The sequence below is a fragment of the Coptis chinensis genome, chromosome 5 (assembly GCF_015680905.1).
Source record: "Coptis chinensis isolate HL-2020 chromosome 5, ASM1568090v1, whole genome shotgun sequence".
NCBI lineage: Eukaryota > Viridiplantae > Streptophyta > Magnoliopsida > Ranunculales > Ranunculaceae > Coptis > Coptis chinensis.
The window spans coordinates 61,376,653-61,401,952 of record NC_141460.1 but is presented as its reverse complement, the minus strand read 5'-3'; the positions used below and the strand labels follow the sequence as shown (position 1 = coordinate 61,401,952).

General features: G+C 36.3%; 2 long non-coding RNA genes and 1 pseudogene across 2 annotated transcripts; 1 reads left to right on the top strand and 2 right to left on the bottom strand.

Annotated features, from left to right (window-relative positions):
- Positions 1-812: 812 nt before the first annotated feature.
- LOC147498219 (uncharacterized) lies at positions 813-1,621 on the bottom strand. The gene is made up of 3 exons (XR_015194237.1): positions 1,542-1,621; positions 1,420-1,470; positions 813-952 (listed from the first exon to the last, which is right to left on the bottom strand). It is a non-coding gene; the product is annotated as an uncharacterized LOC147498219 (long non-coding RNA).
- A 48-nt stretch (positions 1,622-1,669) lies between these two features.
- LOC147498217 (sister chromatid cohesion protein SCC2-like) overlaps positions 1,670-25,300 on the bottom strand; it is a 40,295-nt pseudogene continuing 16,664 nt past the window's right edge.
- On the top strand, positions 3,111-18,978 carry LOC147498218 (uncharacterized). The gene is made up of 3 exons (XR_015195383.1): positions 3,111-3,142; positions 16,977-17,052; positions 18,763-18,978. It is a non-coding gene; the product is annotated as an uncharacterized LOC147498218 (long non-coding RNA).

The following is a 25,300-nucleotide window of genomic DNA, read 5'->3' as shown; positions in this document are numbered from 1 at the left end:
GGTGTGGTATATAATAATAGCAAAACTGTGGTATATATGTTTAACGGATACCACGGTTTTTCAAAGAACCGTGGTTTGTAATGCCCATTATATACCACGGTTGTCAACATAACCGTGACATATAAGCTATTGAAATCGTGGTTTATATTAGTGTATGTGTTATAATACCATGGTATATAGTTATACTAAACACTACGGTTTATGCCAAACCATGGTATATATATATAATAAAAATACTAGTAACAGTCTTCCACTTAAAAACCGAACCTGCATAACAAAATTTACGCAGCCTGCCTACATACAACATTTCCATCTTCCCAACAAATTCCAAAATGTACAATAAACTATCAAACATTGCAAAAAAAGATAATAATAATAATAAAAAAACTTCCATTAATTTTTTGAGTGCACTAAGAAAACAAACTTCAAATTCCTTTTCATAAATTAAAAAGGTAAGACTCATAAATTAAACCGGAGGGTCCAACATAGCTAAAACTCATCCTCATTTGCTTCCGAATTTAAACACCCCATTTTCTGGATGAACTGAATAATATCGAAGTCGAACACCGTCAAGTTCATCTTGCGTGTATGTCTCCTTCAGTTCTAAATTTGTTATCCGGATGAGTCAAAGCACAACATGTGGAGTTACTATATAAGAATAAAGGCGAAGTCGTTGAGCCAAATAAAGTGTTTGCCAAAACTTTCGAATACCTTATTTTCAAATGATCCAAATTGAACAAGCTTCTACTATTTCCCTCATAAACTTCATTGTATAATACCCACACTCGTGCCACACCGGGTTGATATGGGCCCTAACATATAGACTCACAACATATGTAAACATATACTTTTCAAAGAAAAAGACAATAATGTGTAGGATTTGTTTACCTTGATCTTGTCTCATTTCAGCGGAACTCGTTTCCCATCAACCCTTTGCAATGTGAGGACCGCACTTCACAATAAGATAAATGCAAAACATTTAATTCACAAGGTTTAGAGACAACCAATAGAAACTAAGCTACGTTCTATTAAGCAAAACATGATTCACTCCCACATAGTTTGTACATACAGGTTTTCACCTCACACATGGCTGCCAAGAGGTTTGAGAATAGATGCATTGAAAGAGAATTGAAGAAACTAGAAAGATTAAAGCAAAACACCACCAGGTAATAGGGGTAAACAAGTAGGTCCCTCATCGACGACGATTTACTCCATCCATAAATTAACATTTTTTATGGTAAGGATGATCAATGATAATCATCAACTTGACACATTATGAAACAAAAAGGAATAAGGTGGTTCGCAGTATCTTCAAAACCAAATTAATATGAATGGAAAACCAGGAAAAAAAATATCAATCATTTACTTCCTAAGTTGCACTGGCAATAAAAAAAGTAATATCAGAGAGGGTGTCCTTACCGGAGAGTTGATGTAGCTTGCCCCTTGCCCAAAAGATCCCTGATGAGTGAGCTGTGAAATTCAATTACCCGTATTTACAACAACTCTTTAAATCCCAAAAGACCATTGAAATGTAATAATACCTGGGAACTTTGACCCGATTGAACTCCAGCAGCCTCTTTTCTACCATGACCACCCTTCAAAGATCCTTTGCTATCCTCCTATAGGCAAAGCAAACTATCCAAACTATAGCAAAATATCTGGAAAGACAAGGACTTGTGCTTACTGCACGTAAAGCTTTGGCCCTTAGTATAGGAGAGTTTTCCCTTAAACTTGCCTGCAAAAAAATAAATAAACAAACAAATAATATAATATAATCAATTGTTTGATCTAAAAAATAAGAGAGTGTTGCATTGTATCATATTTACCAGAAGCACAAAAAGAATTTTATCAAATCCTCTTGAAAATGAATTATCTTGCCCCAATGCTAAAGAAATCTTTTTGGCAGAATTCCTTGTAATCAATGAAGAAACGCTTCCAATGTCCCGGATAAGTGCTTTTGACTTCAGCCTAGCAAGGTAGTAAATAAACTTCTCTTGGGATTTTGGGTCATCTTTGTACCATAGGCAAAGATAAAACCTGCACGCAAGTCAGAAGCATCAGTAAAGATAGACACAAAACCTTATTAAAAAGATGTTCCAGTACTTTTATGGACCAGCGAACAAAAAGATGTGCATCATCAGTAGATGTTGCATCCTGCAAGTAATTTAGAAGCATTTGTTGAACGACTTCAACTTTAGCAACAGATTCTAAAGCTTCGGAATTGCTGTCTGATACGGTGTGATTCTTTCCCCTCACGCCTTTGCGCGAACTTGCGATATGATTGCAGAACAATCACCGCTTCTTACAGAGGCAAACCGGCAAAATGAGCAACGTGTAGGAACATCATGCTCTGCAAACTTCCATACAATATGTATGGAAAGCTCTCGACAACCATGGCAAATATATAAAATTTTGCCACCCCTTGCATCAAGACAAACTACGCACATGTCCTTTGGGTAATTGTGATCGCCAGCGATATCTCCACTAATCAAATCTTGCAAAGTCCAAAATCTATCTTGTTTGCAAAGGACAATATCATGTTTCAACCGTCCGCAAGCAATCCAAGTAAGTCAATCGCCAATTACGAAAGTGGAAATGTCTTTTGATTTCAACCCAAAGATTTTGCAAGAGCATCACATAGAGAACCTGCAAATAAATTGTAATTAACATCCACACAAGCATCCAATCCCCACCCCGGTCGTATGCGCTCCAAACAACAACAACAACAAATAAAGAAGGAATAGAAGATTGTAGCATGTTTTATAACCTCAAGAATATGAGCTGATGCAGGATATTCAGGCAAGTTTAATATTGTCAGCAAATCCGTGACAATATTCACTACACCAGATTGGTTAATAAAAGATAGGTTAAAAGACGCGAATATTAGTGCCGAATCTTTGGACCAGAAACCCGGTATTTGTTTATATTACAAAAGTCTCGTTTTATTTTTGTTTGAAATACTTAAAAAGAAAAGCCCAATATAAACAGCCCAAAACGAAATAAAACCACCGACTCTTTTTTTTTTTTCATTTCATTTCTTTTTTTTCATTTCTAAAAGGTGATTTACTCAAAGGTGATTTACTTAAAAAGATTAAAGCGATTCCACTCTCTTTTCGTTGTCAAAGGTGTTTTACTCAATAAGGTGAGTTTTCATTCTCCTCAAATCTAATTAGAAACCCTAGTTTTATCATTATATTTTCGTTTCTCCTCAAATCGAATTGTTAAATTCATTGATTTTGTTGATTTGAATAATTTTGATTTAGTTATCTTATTTACCTGAATTTTAACATTGATTTGAGAAATATTTTTGAATGAGTGATGCTTTTGTAAATATTTTAGGTATTTTTGAATAATCGATGCTTTTGTAAAATTTAAAAAAAAAATAATCGATGCTTTTGAATAATCAGAGGGACTATCTAGTGGGGAAGTCGGGGATACACAATTTTCCATACATATTAGTAGTCTTTGTTTGTCTCCCTGTTTTGATATTTGTTAGTGTTTTTTTTGAGTTTGAAGGCTGCTATTGATAAACTTGATTTGATTATAGCTTTCTGCTTATGGCCACCTTTTTGTATTTAATACCCAACAACTATGATTGTCGATATCGTTGTTGTCCTTTGATATTATTTGTTTATAATTGCATTTATTATGTCTACTTATCTGTTAATTTGAGAGTGTCTGGTCTGTTTCATCTTTTGTATCCTCACTACAACACATCTTTTGTGTCCTCAATAGGCACGCAGGAATAAATCTCACAAACTAAAGCCATTTATGTGTGAAAGGAATGGCTTTATTACCACCACACAAAGATTGGATGTCAACACCATTGAATAGCGATGAATACTTGGATGGACTTGAATCCTTTTTAAAGTTCATGACCGATAGATTAGGAAAAGGAACTTGGTGCTCTTGTCCATGTGTGAGGTGTCGTAATGTGAGTGGAAGGGTTGATCCGAAAATAGTGGCTGACCATTTAATTCATATTGGAATAGACCCATCCTATACGACTTGGTATTTTCATGGGGAATCATTTGAAGAAGATGCAATCAATGTTGAGACTGTTGGTCCTTCCACCCATAGCCAATATGAAGATGGCTATTCTCGAGACATTGATTTAGTTAGTGAAGAGTTAGGATATGTTCATCTTGATGGTTTGGATGAGTCCATGGATGGGAGTACTTCAGATGAAGATCGAAATGTAGATGAGATGAGCTTGGACGATGATTCAAATTCTCATAATGAGTACCACTGTCATCAAAATCCAAATGATATAGGGAAGGAAACGAAGTTTAACAATTTATGGGAAGATGTGAAGAGGCCTATTTATTCATCTTGTAGGAACAATCAAACGAAGTTATCTCAGAATAGTTTGAGCTTGGTTAACCTTAAGACGAAACATCAGCTGTCAGACAACTGTTTCACCGATCTATTGAACACTCTAAGAGGAATTCTCCCTGAAGATAATACCTTACCAGTCAGTACATACAAAGCCAAAGAATTAATCAAGTCCTTAGGTATGGAGTATGAGACGATAGATGCTTGTCCAAATGACTGCATATTATATTGGAAAGATGATGAAAGTCTACAATGTTGTCCAAGATGTGGTGTAAGTAGATGGAAGAATGAAAGAGGTGATGATCTCTTAGAGAAGAAAAAACTTCGTAATGAAAGTATTGAGATACTTCCCTTTGATACCGAGGTTGCAAAGATTGTATAGGTAACCCTCTTGTTTAAATACTTATAACACATTTCCATTTGGTTTTAACACATAGCCAATTAAGATATTTATGTTTTCGTAGTGTTCCTTGGATTGCGGAGCAAATGACATGGCATTCGAGGGTGGTTGTCGATGAAAATAGAATCGTCATCCAAATTTACTCTCTTAATTGGAGTACAATTGATGCTAAGTATCCGGAGTTTTCTTTTGAGCCTCGAAATGTCCGTCTAGGACTTGCAACGGATGGGTTTAATCCTTTTTCTCATCAGAGCAATTTGTATACTTGTTGGCCTGTTATGGTTGTTCCCTATAACTTACCTCCATCTCTTTGCATGAATAAGCAATTTGTTATGATGTCTATGTTGATACCCGAGAAGAGTAGTCCAGGGAAAAACATTGATGTTTACTTGCAGCCTTTGATTGCAGAGTTGAAAGAGTTGTGGTCCACGGGCACTCCATGTTATGATTCTTATACTCAGTCTACTTTTACCATGAAAGCAGTTTTATTATGGGCTATTCACGATTTTCCTGCGTATGGCATGCTTTCTGGTTGTAGAATTGGTGGAACTTGTGGTTGTCCCGTTTGTGCGAAAATACGGTTCAATTAGATTGAAACATGGGTCTAAGACTGCATATATGGGTCACAGAAGATTTCTTCCTGAAGATCATCCTTTTAGGCATCAAAAGAAACCATTTGATGGAAAGGAAGAACTTGAGACTGCTCCATCCCGATTGACCTGTACTCAGGTGTTGAGCATAGTAGAAGGGTTTGAAACGGTGTATGGAAAGGGGGCACCAGATAATGGTCCTAGTGCGTGGACCAAATGCTCAATTCTAACTAAGTTGCCATATTGGGAGGCAAGTAATGTTTTAACAATATTTTGAATATGATTTATCATGTGTCATTGTCATTTGAATGTTTGTATAATGCACAGGACTTGTGTGTCTTTCACAATTTGGATGTGATGCATGTAGAAAAGAATGTTGCGGAGAATCTCATTGCAACTATTATGGAATTGGACAAGAGTAAAGATGGGTTGAAAGCACGCCTAGATTTGAAAGAGATGAAAATTAAGCAACACTTGTGGCCCATAGAATCGGGAGATAAGTTACTATTACCAAAGGCTGAGTTTGCTCTATCCCTGTTGAGAAAAAAAACTCTTCTTAGAGACTTTGTCCACTTTGAAGGTACCTATTGGATATAGCTCTAATTGGAAGCGACATGCAAGCAAGGTAGATTTTGAATTGAAAGGATCAAGTCACATGATTATCATATTTTGATGCAACAATTATTACCATTACTTGCTAATGCATGCTTTTAAAAACACAAGCCATTCGTGTAGCTATTGGGCAATTGTCAACATTCTTTAAAATCCTTTGCTCCAAAGTAATTTATCGTGATGAGCTTCAGATATTCTGAAAGAAAGAGTAGTCGAAGCATTGTGTGTCTTTGAGAAATATTTTCCACCTTCGTTCTTTGTTATCATGACACACCTTGTTGTGCATTTGGCGGAAGAAGCAGAAATTTGTGGACCAGTTTGGAGTCGGTGGATGTACATTTTTGAGCGGTAAGTCTTTTGAGCAAATCATGCTTATTTTTGTTATTGGTTATAAATAATATTTTGGTGATGACATGTCTTAGGATGTTGAGATCTTATAAGAAGTATGTAAAGAATCCGGCACACCCTGAAGGTTGTATTGCTAAACGTTATGTCATTGAAGAATCAATAATGTACTTACTGCATGGAGCACATGCCTGATGGCTCAAAGGGAAGCCACAAACGAGGCAAGGAGAGATATATTGATGATGATGGTGAATTTGTGTTTAAAAACCCTTAACAAAAAGGTGTACATACACTAACTAATGTGCAATATGAACAAGTGCGAAAATGGGTGCTTCAATGTTCAAAAGTTGCGATTCCATGGAGAAAGTAAGTATAACTTATAACACCCTGTGTTTTTTTATACGTATTTTTTCTATTTAATTAATTAATTTAATTGTTTATTTTAAAAATTCGTTGGACCAGACTCGGGATACGTGGGCCTGGTTTTGGGCCCGAGTCGGTGTTGGGCTTGGGTTTCGGACCCAAGTATATAAACACTTTTTTCTAGAAAATAGGGTTCAGAGAAAAATAATATATTAAAAATGGAGGCAGAGAAAAAGTTGGTTTGCTGGAGAGGTGGAGCGCGACGATTCGGACTACGGAGGATTCGTCGGGTTTTAATTCAGGTGAGTAGCTAGTTTACTATTTCACCAGATTATAGTTTTCCGTGTACCATCGTATACTGTTAAAAGCTTCTGTTTATGTTTTCGGTTCGTTTTTATGTTATTGTCGTTTGTACTGTGGTTGTTAAAAAAATATATTGGTTAAACTGTTTTTCTTGAACTCGAGAAATTTTATTTGACTGTCCAAGCTTTATGGCCGGCAGTTAAAGCCCAAGCTATAGATCGTTTTTTTTTGTTTGCTTCTCTGTTTCTCTGTTGAACTCTGAACTTAAACTGTCGAAAACTCGACAGAGCGTTAATGGCGGCACCAAGAAATCGCCGATACCAGTGTATGTAACTGTGATGGTTGGTTTTTCGTTTTTGGATTGTGAATGATTGGGTTGTAGTGGTTTTGGTGGTTGAACTGTAGAGGGAGGCGTCAATGGCGCCGAACGCCATTACTGAGCTACTGGGGTGGGGCGATTTTGTTGGTAGTTTGAACTGTGTGGGTTGTGTTTTGAATGTTGTGTTGGTTGTTGTTTGATTGAGTGTTGTAGAGTGGTGGGGGGGTCGTCGGTTTGGAAGCTTGAAAGCAAGCTTTAATGGTGGCCGAAATTGTAGATCTAGTTTGGATGGAAAAATCGGGATTTAATGATTAGGGGATTTTGTGTTTGACAAAGTTATAGGGTTTTTGTTTGTGATTAAAACCGACATGATGGAGTGGAATATGGAGAAGAGTTAGTGGTGGTCTGTTTGGTTTTGGTGGTGGTGGCTGTTGGCATCTAGAGAAGATGAACAGTGACCGAACTTGGGCTTGGGCCGAGTTCAGTCTTTGGGCCTTGGGCCGAAATGTCTAAGTTCAGTTTTTGGGCCGGTCTAATTTCATTTGTTGTTTGGGCCAAATTCTTTTAGTGGCTTGGCCGAAATTTCAGGGATGGTTGGCCGAAATTTCAGATTTAGTTTTATGTGGGCCGAAATCTAATTTAAGTGGTTGGGCCTTTTCTATTTGTTTTGTAATCTTTGGACCAGTTTAATTAAGTTTTGTTTGGGCCTTCTCCAAATTATGTTTTGGGCGATTCGATAATCGTTTTTCCGTGCATTTAATATTGCTTGGGACCACCCATTGGACTTAAAATAAATCCAATTGGGTCGGGTAATTAATAAGTTGGTTTTAGACTTTGCGGGTTCTTGGGTTTGGCCAGCGGCGGTTAGGTCGAACCATGACCTTAGCCATGAGCCCACGAGCCATGCAATCGCCGACCTTTGACCATCGATCTTTGACTTTGACCATGACATGTTGAGTTTGACTTTGACCATGACATGTTGAGTTTGACTTTGACCATGACATGTTGAGTTTGACCTTGACCATGATGTGTTGACCTTTGACGGTTGACTTTGACCTTAGCCATGAACCATGGCTATGACCCTGAACCTGTTGAATATAGAAACGACAGTTTGACTTTGACAATGAGGTGTTGACTTTGACCAGTTGACCCCAATTTGACTTTTTAACTCGGATTATGATTTGGGTTATTAGGATAGGTCTAGGGCTATTAGCATGCTTGGCTTTAGGCTAAGACCGTTATATATTCGTGTGTATGTGTATTAACTACTATGTGATATTTTCGTATTTTATGATATGAAACGCTATGACACTTAGACATTCATGAAATTGGTTCGCACTGTGTTCAAGCCTAGTTTTGGCACATTTAGAATGAGATTCGGTATTTTTGTTAAACAAGAGAAAGTAAGTTCTGTGCGTCAGCTTTGCAACACAAAAAGCTTCGATGCGTTTGGATACCTGTGGAAAGAGTTGTTCCATTCGAAAGATATCCCGTCAGAAATCCAATTTGCTGAAATTAGGATTTTGACCGTTTTCAACCTAAGTTTTCTTTTAGATGGGCTAAGGTTGGGACTTCGAGTTCTACATGAAAAAGTATATCTAAATACCTTAGTTTCTAAATAATTAAGTTACATGTCATTTGGATGAATGTAGGAAAAACCTTAGCATTGATTATGTGGCTGATAAGAACTACGAAGGTTTGATTCTAATCTTGAAAGATTTGGATACGTAGGCAGCTTTGAGCAAAAGTGCAGCCACTACACTATATCTATAATATATATATTAGTTTGTGTGATAACTATGTGATTATGTTAGAAATTACTGCTGTTTTGAGACTACATAAATATATATGTGGGAGATAGAAGTTGTATATGAATATAGACTTTAGTATATGTGGATATGTTTTAGACATTAGTGTGTGTGGACTTGAATTTGGGCTAATGAACTATTCGTTTACGATATTGTATATATGAGTGTGGTTATGTAAATTGTATTTGTTTGATTATAAGTCTGTTTACATTTAATGATATTTAAGTGCCCGATTTGCCTTGGACGCCGCCGTGACTCTTTGCATGTGTGGTCTATTTTGACATGAGTAATGCTAGTATAATTATAAGTGATAATAATGTTTTAATGTGTCGCCCACATCTTTAGAACTCTCCACGCCTCAGGATTTGGTAATGAAAAGAAATGTTTATGACTTGTGATGTCATGTGATAGATGGGTATTCATTGAATGTGCCATGAATGACCCGGGTATTCATTGAATGTGCCATGAATGACCCAATCGTTTGGACTGCCCTAGAGAGGAACTAAGGTATTCGCCTTGCGGGTTGGTCGTATTCCTTGAATGTACGGGAATGTAGGTTTGGGTATTCCTTGAATGTGGCGGGAATGACTCAGGGCATTTATTGAATGTGCCATGAATGGCCCGTTAGTGTTATGATGGGTATTCCTTGAATGTGGCGGGAATGACCCAAGGTATTCATTGAATGTGCCATGAATGACCTGATATTTTGTTATGCCCAAAGAGGCTTTGTGATTATGTGTATGGAAAGCCCGAGAGATGGGTGTGACTCACAAGTTCTGAAGTTTACAAGATGAAAGTATGTTTCCCGGAGGCTTATATCCCGCTTGGGACGTATGTCTTGTAGTGGTACTTTCGGTGTGAGTGAAGACGGATATGTGTGATTTGGCAAATGTGTGTAGTGCAAATCGTGGAGTAGGAACTAAAGGTTGGTGCGTGTCTTTGAATAAAGGAGTCAACAAGATAATTAATAAGCAAAAGTAAAAATATTGATTTTACGTGTGATGGAGTTATTGTATGTGATGTATATGATTTCTTATGAGAAATATATACATGGTTTGTATAAGTTGATACTCACAAGGGATGAATGTACTCCTTGGTTGTGACTTTTCCTCGCTCTCATAAGTAGACGAAAGTGATACTAAAAAAAAGTATATGAATTGTGTGATGTTATGGATATGAAGTGTGACGGTGAATAATACTAGTAAATGATTGTGAGTTCTATGTGATTGTGAATTGACTATAACTTGATATGTTATTACGAAACTATTAATGACTTGTGATAGTCTGAGATCTATGATTATGCACGCAGAAACTTTATAACGTAATGATGTCATATGAATGACTACCCTTAATATAGGTATTATGATAAGTGGTATTCCCCGAATATGCGGGACGAACCAGGTTATATCAATTAGACTTAAATGTCTTAAAGGAGGTGTGGTCATGAATGAAATTTTGACTGGCTGAGATAAATCAATTTATTGTGATGTCTAACTCTGTTTTGCAGGAGGGTAGGATCTATTAATCTTTTCTGCAGGGACGTAAATATCCTACCCTAAGACGACGTGTTGGCTTAAAGGTAAGGTATACCAAACTCATATTTAATTAGGTTATCATATGTGCAGTTAATAAATGAAATGTAAGTGATATTGTATTGTGAGTTATTTTGGAAAGTGGGAATGACGAGTACTATTATATGAGATTCTTGGAATTTGTATGTTGGGGTGAAATCTTACTTGGGAAGAAACTACACCGCTTTTTGGAAAAACGGAACTATATTGTCTTCCAAGTTGAAATTGTTTGTAATGTTATATTATTCATTTGAAAGATTATTATATATATTTTGTTGTTAGTCTACTCATACCAAAAGAAATTCAATTTGTTGACCCATGTTTGCTTTGTTTTGCAACGTGGGTGTGTTCTTAGGAACATAGATGGTGGAGTGCAAGCGGGATGAAGACACGTGACTTGGATTTGCTCTTGGAGTCTTCGGTTTAAGTTTTTTTGAAAGTGTATAGTTTTGAATTGAAACAAAGGTAATAGAGTTGGTTAGAAAAAATTTATTTGTAAATGAAGCGTTGTTCTTTTCAGTTTTAATTTGATCTTAGATTTTAAATATTGTGGTTGATAATATGTTAGTGGGTTTTGTTTCACCCTGGGTTTCCAGATGATTGAATATCAGTTTTAAATTTTCTGGAAATTTGGGGTGTGACATAACTAGTCAAGGTTATCTTAATTTGTGACTACGTTAGTCGGGGAGGCATATATTTGACTTGTATTAGTTTTGTTTCCTATTTAGGAAATACCAAGCATACGTCAATGGATTCAAATCCAAAGATCATAAGCGTAAAAGCAACAATCCGATGAGTTTTATTTTTGGTTAAGGCAACAAGTAAAACATCTTGACAATCAATTCAACATTTAAAGTTCAATTAATATTAGGTAGTTTTGTTCAATTAATATCATATATATATATGTTGGGTTTTTTGACTTGAAAACAAGTGAGATGTCATCATCAAGAGACTTTGCCGATGGTCCGCGACTTTCAAGCAACATCTTATAATTTCTATCAAGCAAGTGGATATGTGTTTTCTAACGAATGGGAAATTAACAAGACAACTCGTAATTCGGAGTTAAAATGAACGCGATGACCGCCGCCGAGTGCTAAAGATAGGAATCTTATTGATGAAGAAGCTACCTATTATGGGGTCATAAGACAAATTCTCGAGTTGAACTGCTTTGACTTCACTCAAACTGTATTTTACTGTGATTGGGTTCGAATTGAGGATAAAGCGAATGGATGTTACTTTGACCCTGATATTAATTTAGTTTTTGTGAATTTTAGCAAGTTCCGAAGAAGTTCAAAGTTTGAAGATGAGCCATTTATCCTAGCATCTCAGGCCTCTCAAGTATTTTATTGTAAAGATCCAACAAGGAGTGGCTAGAATGTGGTGTTAGATGCTCCAAAGAGACTAACTAGAGATATGGATGCTTATGAAGACCCCTTGACTTTTGAGTATAGAGTGCCTAGAGAATTTTTACATACATCACATTTAGAAGATGTTGGAGAAATAGGTGCGATTGTGTACCAAAAATTCTCAGATTTTGAAAAAAAAAAAAATGGTGAATGAATGATATGCATTTGTAACCTAGTCCAATGACATTGTAAAAGGCGTGAGAAATATATGCATTTGTAACCTATAATCACCAAATTAGTACATGTTTTTCTTTATGGATGTTTCAATGATTTTTTACGTTAGCCAATGATTGATACTTTGCTCTCGACACTTGATCACTTGTTATTGTACACTTTTTATGCATGATTTATAAGATGTTGTGTCATAAGATTTATAAGATTGATACTTTGTCTAGCATTACTTTGTCTAGTATAGTCATTAAGACATTTTAGACTTTGTTTCTCCATTGTACAATATTTGAGCCAATAATTTGTTTGCTTTTTAGGATATGGCGGACCAGAAAACGCAAAAGGTATATCTTAGTGATTAAAGATGTGTAAGTTTCATTGAATATGCTATTTTCTAATGGTTTGTGTTATATAAAGAGCTCAAGGAAAAAGTTAAAAAAAAGCCAAGAAGGAAAAGGTTGTGATGCATGATGTTATGCCTACAAATACTTCGAGGGTTGAGGTAATTTCATGACTAAGTGTATAACTTTCATTGCATTTTTGTGCGTACTAATGATTTGTTTAAAAAGGCCAAGAAGGGAAAAGCTGTGATGCATGATGATAAGCCTACAAATACTTGAGGGTTGAGGTAATTTCATGACTAAGGTGTATAACTTTCATTGCATTTTTGTGTACTAATGATTTGTTTAAAAAGGCCAAGAAGGGAAAAGCTATGATGCATGATGATAAACATACAAATACTTGAGGGTTGAGGTAATTTCATGACTAAGGTGTATAACTTTCATTGCATTTTTTGTGTACTAATGATTTGTTTAAAAAGGCCAAGAAGGGAAAAGCTGTGATGCATGATGTTATGCCTACAATGGCGGAGGTAATGTCATTACTAAAATCTAAAGGTATATAAATTTCATTGAAAATGTCAATTTCTAATAGTTTGTATTATTTTCAAGAGCTCAAAACAAGGGAAGAAAATGATTAAGAAAGAAAAGGATTCCATACATGCCGCTTAACTAGAGATACAAATGGAGGAGCACGCTTTTGTTGATTCAAGAGCTATTAGTGTTGATCCAAAGTTAAAAAATATTTTGTTTTGAACAATTTACCGCTACACTATATTAAGTGTTAAATGTGCATTTCCTTGTTCTTATGCTCAATTTCGGGATCAAGTGCTAGGGTGAGTCATCAAAGGTCAATACCTTTGTTTATATCAATGATTCTTTGAGAATCTTGGTTTGTAATGACTTTTGAGAAACAAATGTAAGAAACAAGCTAATATATTAAGTTAGTGCATGGATTTTTTGATACATGTTCCTAATTTCGTGCTCATCATCAAATCGTCCCAAGGTTCTCGAAAGCAACATGATGGAAACCCTTCCGTAATACACTTTTGATTTATTATCTTTTGTACTTTTTTGTTTTGATTTATTATCCTTTGAGTTTTTACATTTTGTTCTAAGCCTCCATTTTATTTTATGGTTCATTGACTTAGTTTTTGTTGAATATAGGAAAGAAATTTATTGAATTTGACGCTGATGGACAACCAGTTGGAGATAATTCAAGTAGCTATTCTAGTACACTTGGTGGAATTGCGAAAACTCATTGTCCAATTTTCTATGAAAGTTTCACAAACGTTCCTGATCAAACTAAGAATGCAATTTGGAAGAGTATCAAGGTTAGTGTTGAAAATACATCAAAATGAATTTTTATTTATTTGTATGTATATAAGATTAACATTGATCTGACTTCATTCTTATACGAGAAAGAGTACCATGTTTCCGATACATATAGGAAATGTCAACTCAAGAAGGTTGGTAAGTCTTTTCGGGAGTACAAGCATCGCCTTTAGAGTTAAACACTATGACAAGTACAAAAATGATGACGAAAAGGAAAAGGAACTCCCTAAAGGAGTAAAGCAGAAGAGAGGGAGAGATTTGTAGACAATGAATCAAACCTTTCGTGAAGCTTAATGCGGTTGATTGGCAAGAAATCAAGACAAGCAGTAAAGTCTTTGCATACATCAGGCAGAAGAGGATCAGCAAGAACAATCCATGAGTTGGTATGTTATTTTGCATCTTTATGTATGAGAAGTCAGAAAATAGTAAGTTGGTTCTTATAACTTTTCTTCTATTATTTGTTTTTTTAGAAAAAGAGGAATCCTGGTTCTAAGTTCACCTGAACAGATTCTTACATAGCTATCCATACACGCAAAGATGGTTCTTTCATTGCTCCCGAAAGAATGGTGAGCTATTTAAATATTATATGTTTTGCTTTTGTGTGCATGTACAAATAATTTGTTTTGTTCTTTGTGTCATTGTAACAGACTAGAATTAATGCTATAATTGAAGTTGATCCATCTAGCGTTGACTTAGACTTGGATAATGATCCGGTTGCGCAAGTGTTTGGTCTCGATAAATATGGTCGGGTGTGTGGTATGAGTGCTGGTATCACGAAGACTTCTCTTGTATCATCAGCTCCTGCCAAAGAGAAGCTTCACCAAGAGTACCAACAACGTACTATGGTTGAAGAGCGGGTTATGAGTCTAGAGAAACATATGATCAATCTCACCCAAATCTTGGTGGAAATGAAAGACCAACAAACAAATTCACAAAAGAGTGTTACTGCTAATGCAACAGCATCTAATGTAATATAATTATATCTCTTGAATTGCTTGAGCTGCTTTTTGCAATAAATTTATGCTTAGCTGCTTAATTTGTTTTTCGTTGTTAATGTTTTATTTGTTTTGTAGGTAAGGGAACCAGTAAATACACAACCTTCACGAGGTATGCAACTGTGTGAAATGTTCAACATGCATAGAGAACTGATTGCTAAGGGAAGAGCGACGAAAGGAAACATTTTTTCTGATCCGGATGTCGATTCCTCAATGGAGATGTATAATGTCCAAGTATCTCTCATCCTTGATCGTAGTGAGCGACTGTTTGGGTCGAAAAGGACATTTGGAGAGCTTCAGCTGCCCACAACAGTGAAATGGCCAGCAATATTTACTTGTTTTGTTTAGGTACGAATTTTAAGTTTTCTCGATTCCTGTTTGGTGTCCTGCTATATATGGTCTTGAATAGAGATTACAGTGAGAGTAAGTAGTAATGGCAGCTGTCATAAAGAGGACTAAACCAATTTTCTTTATTTTGTTTTTCACTCACTCAGCTGTGATATTAAATGCATGAAAACAACCCCGCTTTATTTGGAGAGCAATAGTTTTTTTTTTTTTTTTTTTTTTTTTTTTTTTTTTTATGTTTTGGTGGAAGGAGCCGTTCATAAATATAATAAATACACACATTAACACATAGAATTTGAGACATTTGACTTTAATGCATTTCCTCTAGTTAGGGTTATATAGAGAGGAGTATTAAGAGTTTACACATGGCATAACTCTCTTTCCACAAAAAAGGAAGAAGAGACCCGAGTTTTTCTCTAATGGCTGTATCCCTCTCTCCTGAGGGATAAAGCCTCTTCGCCACTTCGCCTCTCCTGCGGGCTAAAGCAGTTACTCAAGCCTCTCCTGTGGGCCACAGCAGCTCTTCCCCACTCCTCTTCAGATCTTAAAAAAAAAAAAAAAAAAAAAAAAAAAAAAAAAACCCTAGATCTGATCTGTTTTAACTTTCTCTTGATCCTTTTTTGAGTTTCCTCTTTCCACAAATCTTCTCCTTGACTTCTTTAGTGTCTCATTGCTGTGGTGATGAAGAAAAAAAAGAAAAAAAAGGAACTTGGTTGCTTTTATGGGTTTTTGTAACCCATAGTGTAATCGGCATAGATCGTTTGGATCAAGAGCTGTGGTCTTTGGGGTTTATGGTTTCTACTTTGTGGAAAGTCACCCCCTTTTTGCAGGCTAGTTCTTTGTTGAAGATCCAAAACAAATACGATCTCGGTTTCCTATTTCCAGTTTTATTAAAGTGTTATTTGGTTGGCAGCATCAAGTCAGATATTCATGGTTGGACATTTCTCATACGATGTCGGAGTTGTAATTGGATTCTTTTGCTTGTAACTGGTTGTGGTTGTCTTCAGTGTTGGTTGGGCAGGAGGGAGGTTCGTTCCATTTATCTTCTCCCTTTCCGGATTGCTGGTTTTGGGGTTTTATGGTCAGGCCACCACTCCTTTGTAAGGTTCTTGGTGAGGCTCACCTTCTAGGTGTAGCTAATCTGCCGCTGTCACAGAGTTTATTGCTTTGTGGTTTGGAGACTTTTGGGTCTTCGTCTTGGGAGAATCAGAACTCTTGGCTGATCAGTGCTGGAGCAACTCAGGTGGGGAAGAAGCATGGGTTGAAGATTTCAGATTCGTGTTGGGAATTCGATGCAAGGGAATCTATCTCAAACATACTTGGATGTTTGTGTTTTTTCTTGCATTTGATTTACTGTTTCTTTCATGTATTTTTGATAGTTGTCTGTTCTGTAAGTTACTATCTTTTGAATTAATGAAATGTGGAATTATCGAAAAAAAAAGAGAGGAGTATTAATGCCACCTCTCTTCCCTGTCTCTTTCTCGCTCCTCAGAATATCTTCTTTTTTAAACTGCCTTATTAGTTTTGTTTCATCGCTTTCTCTCTTCAACAAACTCAACAAGTGAGTCTGCTTTTTTTTTTACTCAACAAAATAGTATACTTTTTATTTTTCTATTTTGGATTGTTTGTTTGCTTCTGTTGGATTTTTTTGGCTGTGTGTTTGATTTAGGAAGAAGGGGTTGTTTTATGTTGGTTTTTAAATTGTATATGTTTACTGACTTTTTCTGTTTTTTTTTTTGGCAGAGAAGAGTGATGGATTATTGTCTGTTGTGAGGTGATAAAGTATAAAGAGATGGTATTTTAAGAAGCTGACTAAAAGGTATATACTTTTGTTTTGGTTCATACTACTTGGGTTATATTCAGATCTGTTTGTTTTTTAGTTTTGGAACTTTGTTGGACTTCTTTTATGAGATTTTAAGAAATGCCCCTTTTGGGGTTTGTTGAATGTTTGGTGATAATGCTTGTTTATGTGCTCTGGGGCAATACTTCCATGTTATGTAAATGTAATCCCTCTTTCAGTTTAGTCTAAATCAATAAAGTATGAACTTGTTTTATGTGAATTTATAATAGTATGGTTTATCTGTGGACTGTGGTGCTTGATGTATATGCTGGTTATGATATAAAAGGAAATTTTCTCTGGTAAGAACAGATAAAGGGTAGATAATATCTCTTGTTTCCTGCATCAATATGACTTGAAACTATACGAGCCACTAACTTGGTGGGGAAAGGTCTCTTTCTTACCTCTCCCTGTCTTGGATTCACATTATATAGTTGGTTCTCTAAATGTGATGGATGTTCATGGATCTCTATCTTCTATCCATGACTTTAGCAGGGGGATGTTTAACTGTATGGAAGTTTATATGGTCTTATTCTCTGTTTTTAATTGCTTCCATGTTGTATTTGAGCACTGGTTTTGCTATCCCCTGACGTTTTATGGGCATCACTTTATTCTGTGTTTAGTTCTTAGCATACTTGGACAACTCTATTCTAACAATGAAGCTTGTATCATATTCAGCCTACTTGTAAGTTGTAACTTGTACAGCTGCTATTTAGGTTTCTTCTTGTAGACTTCTAGAATTCTTCATCTTTGGTGATATGATATAGCTACGAGTATAAGTTTTGAACCAAGTCTAAGGCAAGAAAAGCAATGTATAAAAATGAGATGGACTATTGGAAAAATCTTCAATAGTAAACACTGAAGAGAAATCTTTTCTTCAAGGATGTGTTTGATAGCACAAAGAAAGTTTTTCCTGTAAATTCACTTTTTAGTAAATGAGAACGGTGAAACTTTCACCACCTTCAGGAACTGCTAGGCAGGATTCTCCTACTGAAGTTCTCTATGCAATTCCTATGTTTATATCAAAATTGTTCTTGAGAGGTCAAAAAATTTATTTTTTGATCCTATATCTTATGTAACATACACACTGTAATTTATAGGAGTATGGGACAAAGTTGCACTCCTTGAGCTACTGTTCTGTGAATGAATATTTAGAGAAGGTAAATTCAATTTGAAATTAAATTGAAGTTTCCTATTGCAGTGTCATATGAAGAGGAATAGAGTTGAACTTTTTATGAGGGTGAAAGAGACCAAGTCTCTAAACACAAAGGATCCTAAATAGCTCTTATTTAGGCACATGCTCAGATAGTGTTGTGCCCCACACTTCCACACCGTGATCAGTCTTCAAACAACTACTTTCTGGTTATGTCACTGCTGTTTCCATTGTTCTTTATCTCTTACAGCCCCTGTTCTGCTATATTGTTTTCCTGTGCAGTTCTCTGACATATGGCTGAATTTCCTACAGTTGGCACACATCTTGTCTCACTTCACTCTTTCTTAATATTAGCATCATGAGAACACTTTAGGAGAATATTTTGTTGACTCAGTGTTATCGATTACATTGAACATCTTGTCTTATCAAATACCTTGTCCAAAGTGCGAACCCAGAGTATTGTGTTTCATGATGATTGGTGTTGTTGAGTTGTTACTCAAGTTCTTTACTGACTTATGTGTATATTTTATGTCTTGCAGGACTTTGAGGCACTTTCTAGCTTGACATCTTATACTCACACAAGGATATACAAGACTTGATAGTTATTAGTCAATGATGTACAATGATATACAATTAGTTTGTTGTTTGTTGATTTGCATATACTAGAATAGCTGATGATTGTATCATTTTTTGGAATGGTGAGTCGTGGACAGATTTTGCCTACACTTTCCAGGAATTGTTTTTTTTTTTTGAAATTGCATTATCAATTGTTTTTCAGAAAGCTCTGCTGAGCCTGAATGTCCAGGTCGAATTTCTGTTTTTTTTTTTTTTTAAAACTAAAATAAAAAAACCACGCCCCATAAGTGTCTATTAAAAAAACCACGCTATCTTAGGAGTGGTTTTTTTTTCAAGTGGCAAGTGTGTTTTCCAAGATAAAAGACACTTTGGTTAGCGTCATTTAAAAATTAAGACATGCGTATAAACGGGTCACCATCCGACACTCAAAAAGCGTGGTTTTTCTCCATAAAAGACGCTTTGAAAGTGTCTTTTTGTGGTAGTTCTGTTGTAGTGATTCTCAATAAGCATTTTCATTTCAGATGCATCCTGAGCTCCTAAAGAACGTGTTTCCAGAAAAGATAGCATACCTCTGTAGCAGCTTCATTACATTTGGTTGGGTAACTAGCATCAACTGGAATGTCTAATATGGAAGTACCGGATAATGTCTCGGGAAGAATTGTGCTGTATTGAACCAACTGAATCAGCAAAGCAGTGATTATCTGAACCTGCCTTTGTTCTTCATCAGGTAGATAATAAGCTCTCAGTGCACGCTTCAAAACTGGTAGCTTCCAAAGAAGCTGAACTGTTTCATCTATCACGAAAACTCTATGCTGTGAGTATGAAGAAAATACATGCACCCAATTACAAACAAATAAAAACAATCATTAACAACTGGCATAAGCATAGGATGCCAACAAGAAAATGAAAATGAAAATGTATATGCACTACCCCGCATATTAAACTGATGACCTTCAACTGCAAAATCTGGATGTTATCAACCAAGATAGTCGTAAAACTGGTCTTCAGTAATTGTAGTATGCAACTATCTGATAGGCGTTCTATAAGCAGCAAATCTTTCAGAAGACAAAGTATCGTGCAAAGTTTCTGAAGTACAATATTCACAGCATCGGGAACCCTATTTCGGAAAAAACTAACTATATCAGAATACACTTCATTCTAGTTCTTCTAAAGAGCTAACCATTGCACAGAAAACCATACAAAGTTAGAAAGAAAGGTATCAGTGATAAGCACACTTGTTCCCTGTAGACTTCTTTGCTTTAGAACTCCTAAAACGACGACGCTTCTTGCTCAATGAATCAAATTTAACATCCGCTTCTTCATCTTCTTCACCTGAAAATAAGAAGCATACCGATATCAGCTTCATACTAATAAAAATATACTGAATAAAATACATAAAATCCGTTAAGACGAGAGTTGATATAAACAAGTAAATAACGCAAGCTAGAGAAACATTTTGCATGTTTTTACTGTTTATTTTATTATTCTTTTGCTTTTTGTTATTGATGAATAAGCATCAATATTGGCTAGGATAAGTCACAAAAGGTCATATGCAATAATTATAGGCTGAATCATGTGAACTAACAAAAGTTGAAGAGAGTTAAAATTATGAGGGAGAGATAATGAGCAGATAAAATCAAAGTATCTCTTGAAATGGACTGTATATAACAACCTAAAAGCCAACATGAAAATCAAGCTTCCACGCACAAGAGATGAAGCTTACCGTCAAACCCTCCATTTTAAGCTAGGTTTATGCAGAGCACGATATGATGGATCACAAGCTGACATGCAACCCATGATCCGATGCCTCGAGAAGTCCAGAATTCTATCAATGATCTAATATGGAAAGAATACAAATTAATTTGTCAGCAGTTTCCTACTCGTTAACAGAAAATCACAGGAAAGATGAAGGAGGAAATATGGAGATCAGACAATGAAAATTATTTGAACTAACAAATAAGAAGCTAAGGAAGTGGCACACACCTCTTCCTTATATAGCTGCTTTGGCATGTCATGGTGTGTCATTACTACTAGAGCTGCATGGGTGGACTCCAAAGCAGAAGTGACCATTGACACGACTTCTGAATCAGACTGAATCAAAAACAACACATAACTTGTCAATGTACCTACTGTTTAAGTTTTCAATCTGCATAGTAATTAGGACTATATTATAATACTCAGATAAGAGTGATACAGCTCTGACACCGCAAGGACACACCATTTTACACAAGAATGGAACATCCGACACAGCACTGCACTCTCCTTACTCTTTAAAGTATCGGGGTCTCATGTATAAACCCTCTACTAAACCAATTGCATCATTAACCTATTTTTCTTCCTCATTTTTTTGGCCCAGTTCAGAATTAAATGAAGGAATGAAAAAAAAGGTATTTGATAGTAACAATGCACAGGAAACACCTGACAATGTGGTGTTTCTGCAGTACAACGCTGAAACTTATGGCCCACATTTTGTTTTAGCCTTTTGGGTCATGCATTGGGTATTCACAAGAGAGGGATGGACCTTCTCAAATGAGCTCCTTCTGACTACTTGCCTACAAGTATCCTCAGTGCCGGCTCAACCCTTAGGCGAGTTAGGCGGCCGCCTAAGGCCTCAAATTTGGAAGGCCTCATATTTCCTAATTTATCCACATATTTGTTTATTATTACCTAATTTTATAAAAAAAAAATACCAAAAAGGATATGATAGTCAATTTGTTTACAAATGGGTTTTCTATCCACGCACTAAATTTCGGAGTGAATTAATGTGGAGTGTATACAATCCAATAGTCCACCGTACAAATGACATCCCGATGTATTAATATGAATCCAATGACTACAAGCGCATAGTAATTTCAGTTTTTGTAGGAGTGTGCTCATTTAATCAAATTGTTTCATTGGAAGAATAAAAACAAATGGAAAATCCCACGTTTAGTGAAAGAATCTCCACATTCTATGCATTTTCTTCTTTTCTATCTTAATTAACTTGTCTTAATTAAAGAAATTGTCATCACACTTCTCTCATTAAATCTCTCTCTCACTTGTTCTATTTCACCAATTTCAAGTTTAACCATTTGTCAATTTCACTTTTGAGTTCTAAACGGTTAATCATCAATTCATCATCTAATACTCACAGTTTTTGTGAAATTTGTTTTGTTTTTGTTTTTTTATTTCAATATGAATCTATTATTTTATTTATTTATAGTTTTGATGTTTATTTGGTTACGTTCTTGTCATTTTTTCGTTCGATTTGAGTCATGATACTAGATTTTCGCTCTTAATTTATAATAAAATTGTGAATATACAGTGAACTTTTTTTGGTGATTATAGATGGCCTGAGAAATAAAGGCCTCGCAAATAAAGGCCTCACCTAAGGCCACACTTTGGCTTGAGCCGGCCCTGAGTATCCTGATAGTGTGGCACTCCGCACACAATCACTACAAGAATACTGAGCATTTGCCACGGTCATTGACCGTGGCTAAAGATCTTTTGCCACGGTTATAAGCCGTTGCACGACCGTTGCCAATGCACCTGTGGCTAATCTTTGGCCACGGCTAAAGACCGTGGGTAACGCTTCATTTTATGCCACGGTTATGAACCGTTACATGGGCCGTGGTGAATTTTCCTTTTTGCCACAGCATTAAACCGTGGCTAATGCTCACATGACCTACCTTTTGTAGAATGGATCTATAATTTGGCCACACGTCTAGGCCGTGGCAAATGTCTTTTATTGGACTGTACTAATGGTTAGCCATAGTTTATGGCCGTGGCAAATGTATTGAATTGGATAAAAAAATTGATTCTGATGCCATACTAAATTCATTCAATTCCCATCACACCTGTAGGTCATACAAAATTCTATCATTTCACCAAGGGTCGAGTCGACTACTTTTAACAATTTTATTGACATCATACTTTATACAAGTGAAAGCACATACTAGCGCAATCAACATGCTTTTGCAGGATCTGTATTCACAGGTTTCCCAAGAAGCCCTTCCTTGACAAGGCCCCATATGACAAGAAGTGTCCCAAACATGCTCATCGTACCAGGTTTCAGTAGACCCACAAGAGCTCCTGCCACCGAGAAGTAGCTACCAGCAAGAACCTGGTAAGAGAGGCAAACAAAGTAACAATGAGATCAAAAGAGAATCCTAGCGATGCATATCTCGTTAGTGTACTACGGCAGCTTCATGCCATAACATAAATATTAGGATGTCACGTGAATTAAGAGTGAAGTCCCCGATGCGAAACTAACTTATGTAATTCCAAGTGCATTGGACAAAAAATGGTAAAAGAGCATCAAGTGCTTATATTGGATGAACTTGAGGTCAAACATATCATCCCGAAAGGCGGGCGCTAAAGTGAAAACCGGTGAAGGGTGCCCTGAACGACAATAGTCGCCAATATCAGTAGCTATAAATCTCAATAAGTTGGACCCAACAAAGTTAAATTTCAACCTGAGAAAATGAAAACTTACCCTTTTAAGATCCCCTGAGGTAGAAGGGAGCAACCGACAGACCTCTCTCTACATTCCATGTTAATGAACACAATGTTGTTTTGTGCTTAACAAAAAAGAAAACAAAGCCTACAAAGGAAACTTGGAAGACGAGAAGCATCACGTGCCTGGGGTTCAGAGCTATCAAATGGTGCAAACTGGGTCCCAAGAATTGGTGGCATTAATCCGATGTTGTAGTTAAAGACGGTATGAATCGAGTACGGAGGACCTCCAACAGGCCGCATGAAGGGCGGTCCTTGATGCGGCTGTGGTGGCAATACCGGAGGCCTTTGTGTGAGCATGGGTGAGCGATCGGCGTTGAATGCTCATCGCGCAATTTGAATTTTGCAGCTCGGTTTTAGGTTTGTTTGTAAACCCACATTTGTCCACCAACATGAGAAGCAAATGCGTGACCTGACATTTCAAGAACAAAATCCGGGGGTAATGCGACCAAAAAAGAAAAAGATTTAGCATTTTGCAATAGAATTTTACTTGCTTGTGAGATCTTAACTGCCATGTTACTTGTTAGGACCATCAATGACTGCATAGTTACCCTCGATTTTAAGTCATCTTCGCGTTACAAACGAGAACTAGTCCAGCCATGGGAAACGCTTGCCCACTTTGTCCCATAATTCCACGATTCTCAGAGTCCACCCTAGGGTGTATAAGTTCATGAGTGCCACTCTCATATCTATTTATGAAGGGGATGCTATGATTTTGAACATTGGCATAGTTAGTGAATGCAAAACCCAATTACATGCAATTTGGATCAGAGTTTTTGCTATTTCTATGGCAGCATTGTAATGGAAGCTGAAATGTTGTATATCTAAGTGATCATGAGCCCTGAAAGAATAAATCAGACTCACCGCATCTTGTCCGTGTCCTGAAAATTTAGCCCTATGATAAAATATTTGAAAATGGCTCCATAGGGGCTCATGATAGCTGCAATCTCAATAGAGGATTGAATAAACCTCGTAACTTCGATTTAAATGAAGGTTTCGGGAAAAACAAAAGGATAATAAAGAAGTAATAACCAATTTATCTATATAGGTAAAACCTCACGCAAAGAAGGCATGACGCTTAGGAGTTGTGGAAAACCAAAGAAGTTTTCAATCTCGTCGAATTTCTCAGCTAGAGCATGCCGAACTAGTGTATGTCTGTCGTACTCAATTACCTGTTTAAATATACAAAATGCAATTACTTGTAACATCAATGTATTATACGTCAAAATAACCTTAGCAAGAATATCTTGTTAAACCATGGAGATCATAATGCTACGTTCAGGGAACCATATATGTGGAGTATCTAAATAGTACAAATTAAGAACTTACAGGATAGAAAGCAGACTTTTTAAGCTCAATGAAGAAGTGAGAGAGTTTCTCCCTTGATTTTGTTTTCTGCATCTTCTTGAAAGTCCTTTTACGAACAAGCCTATTTGGTGTAGATTCAAGAAGATGTTTGAATGGAGTAGCTTTCCCTGAACCAACTGGAGAAGCTGATAAAATGGGATCAGGAACCTCGTTTGTGATTGGAGGAGATGCCCAGGTTCTCTCATCTTCTTCATAAACAGTCTCAAGTACTCTCATCTCCATGACGTTTTTCAAAGCGACTTGAACTTCTCCTCATCATTTACCGGATTTCACATTATTTTCTTCATCAATACTCTCTATCAAACCTAGCTTGGAAGAAGAACTGTTTTCTCCACTTGCATTGGAATTTCCATGACTTTTAATTCTTCTTCTAGCCAAGAGAAGCATCACCAACTATAACAAAAAAAAAATCAACAAAAGTTATAAATTTATTTGGATGAAAAAAATAATCAACATGAGTATTGAATGTCTACTTTAATTATTAGTAACTACGTCTTCCCTCATGAAATCTTTTAACACTCTTAACGAGCAATTCAGCCTTCATTTGTATAACAAGTGAAGGGTCGTTGTGAACTTAAGAAAAAATGTATTTCAAGTAATTTACGAACAGAACACCTAAACTAGTCGACCAGTAATGAT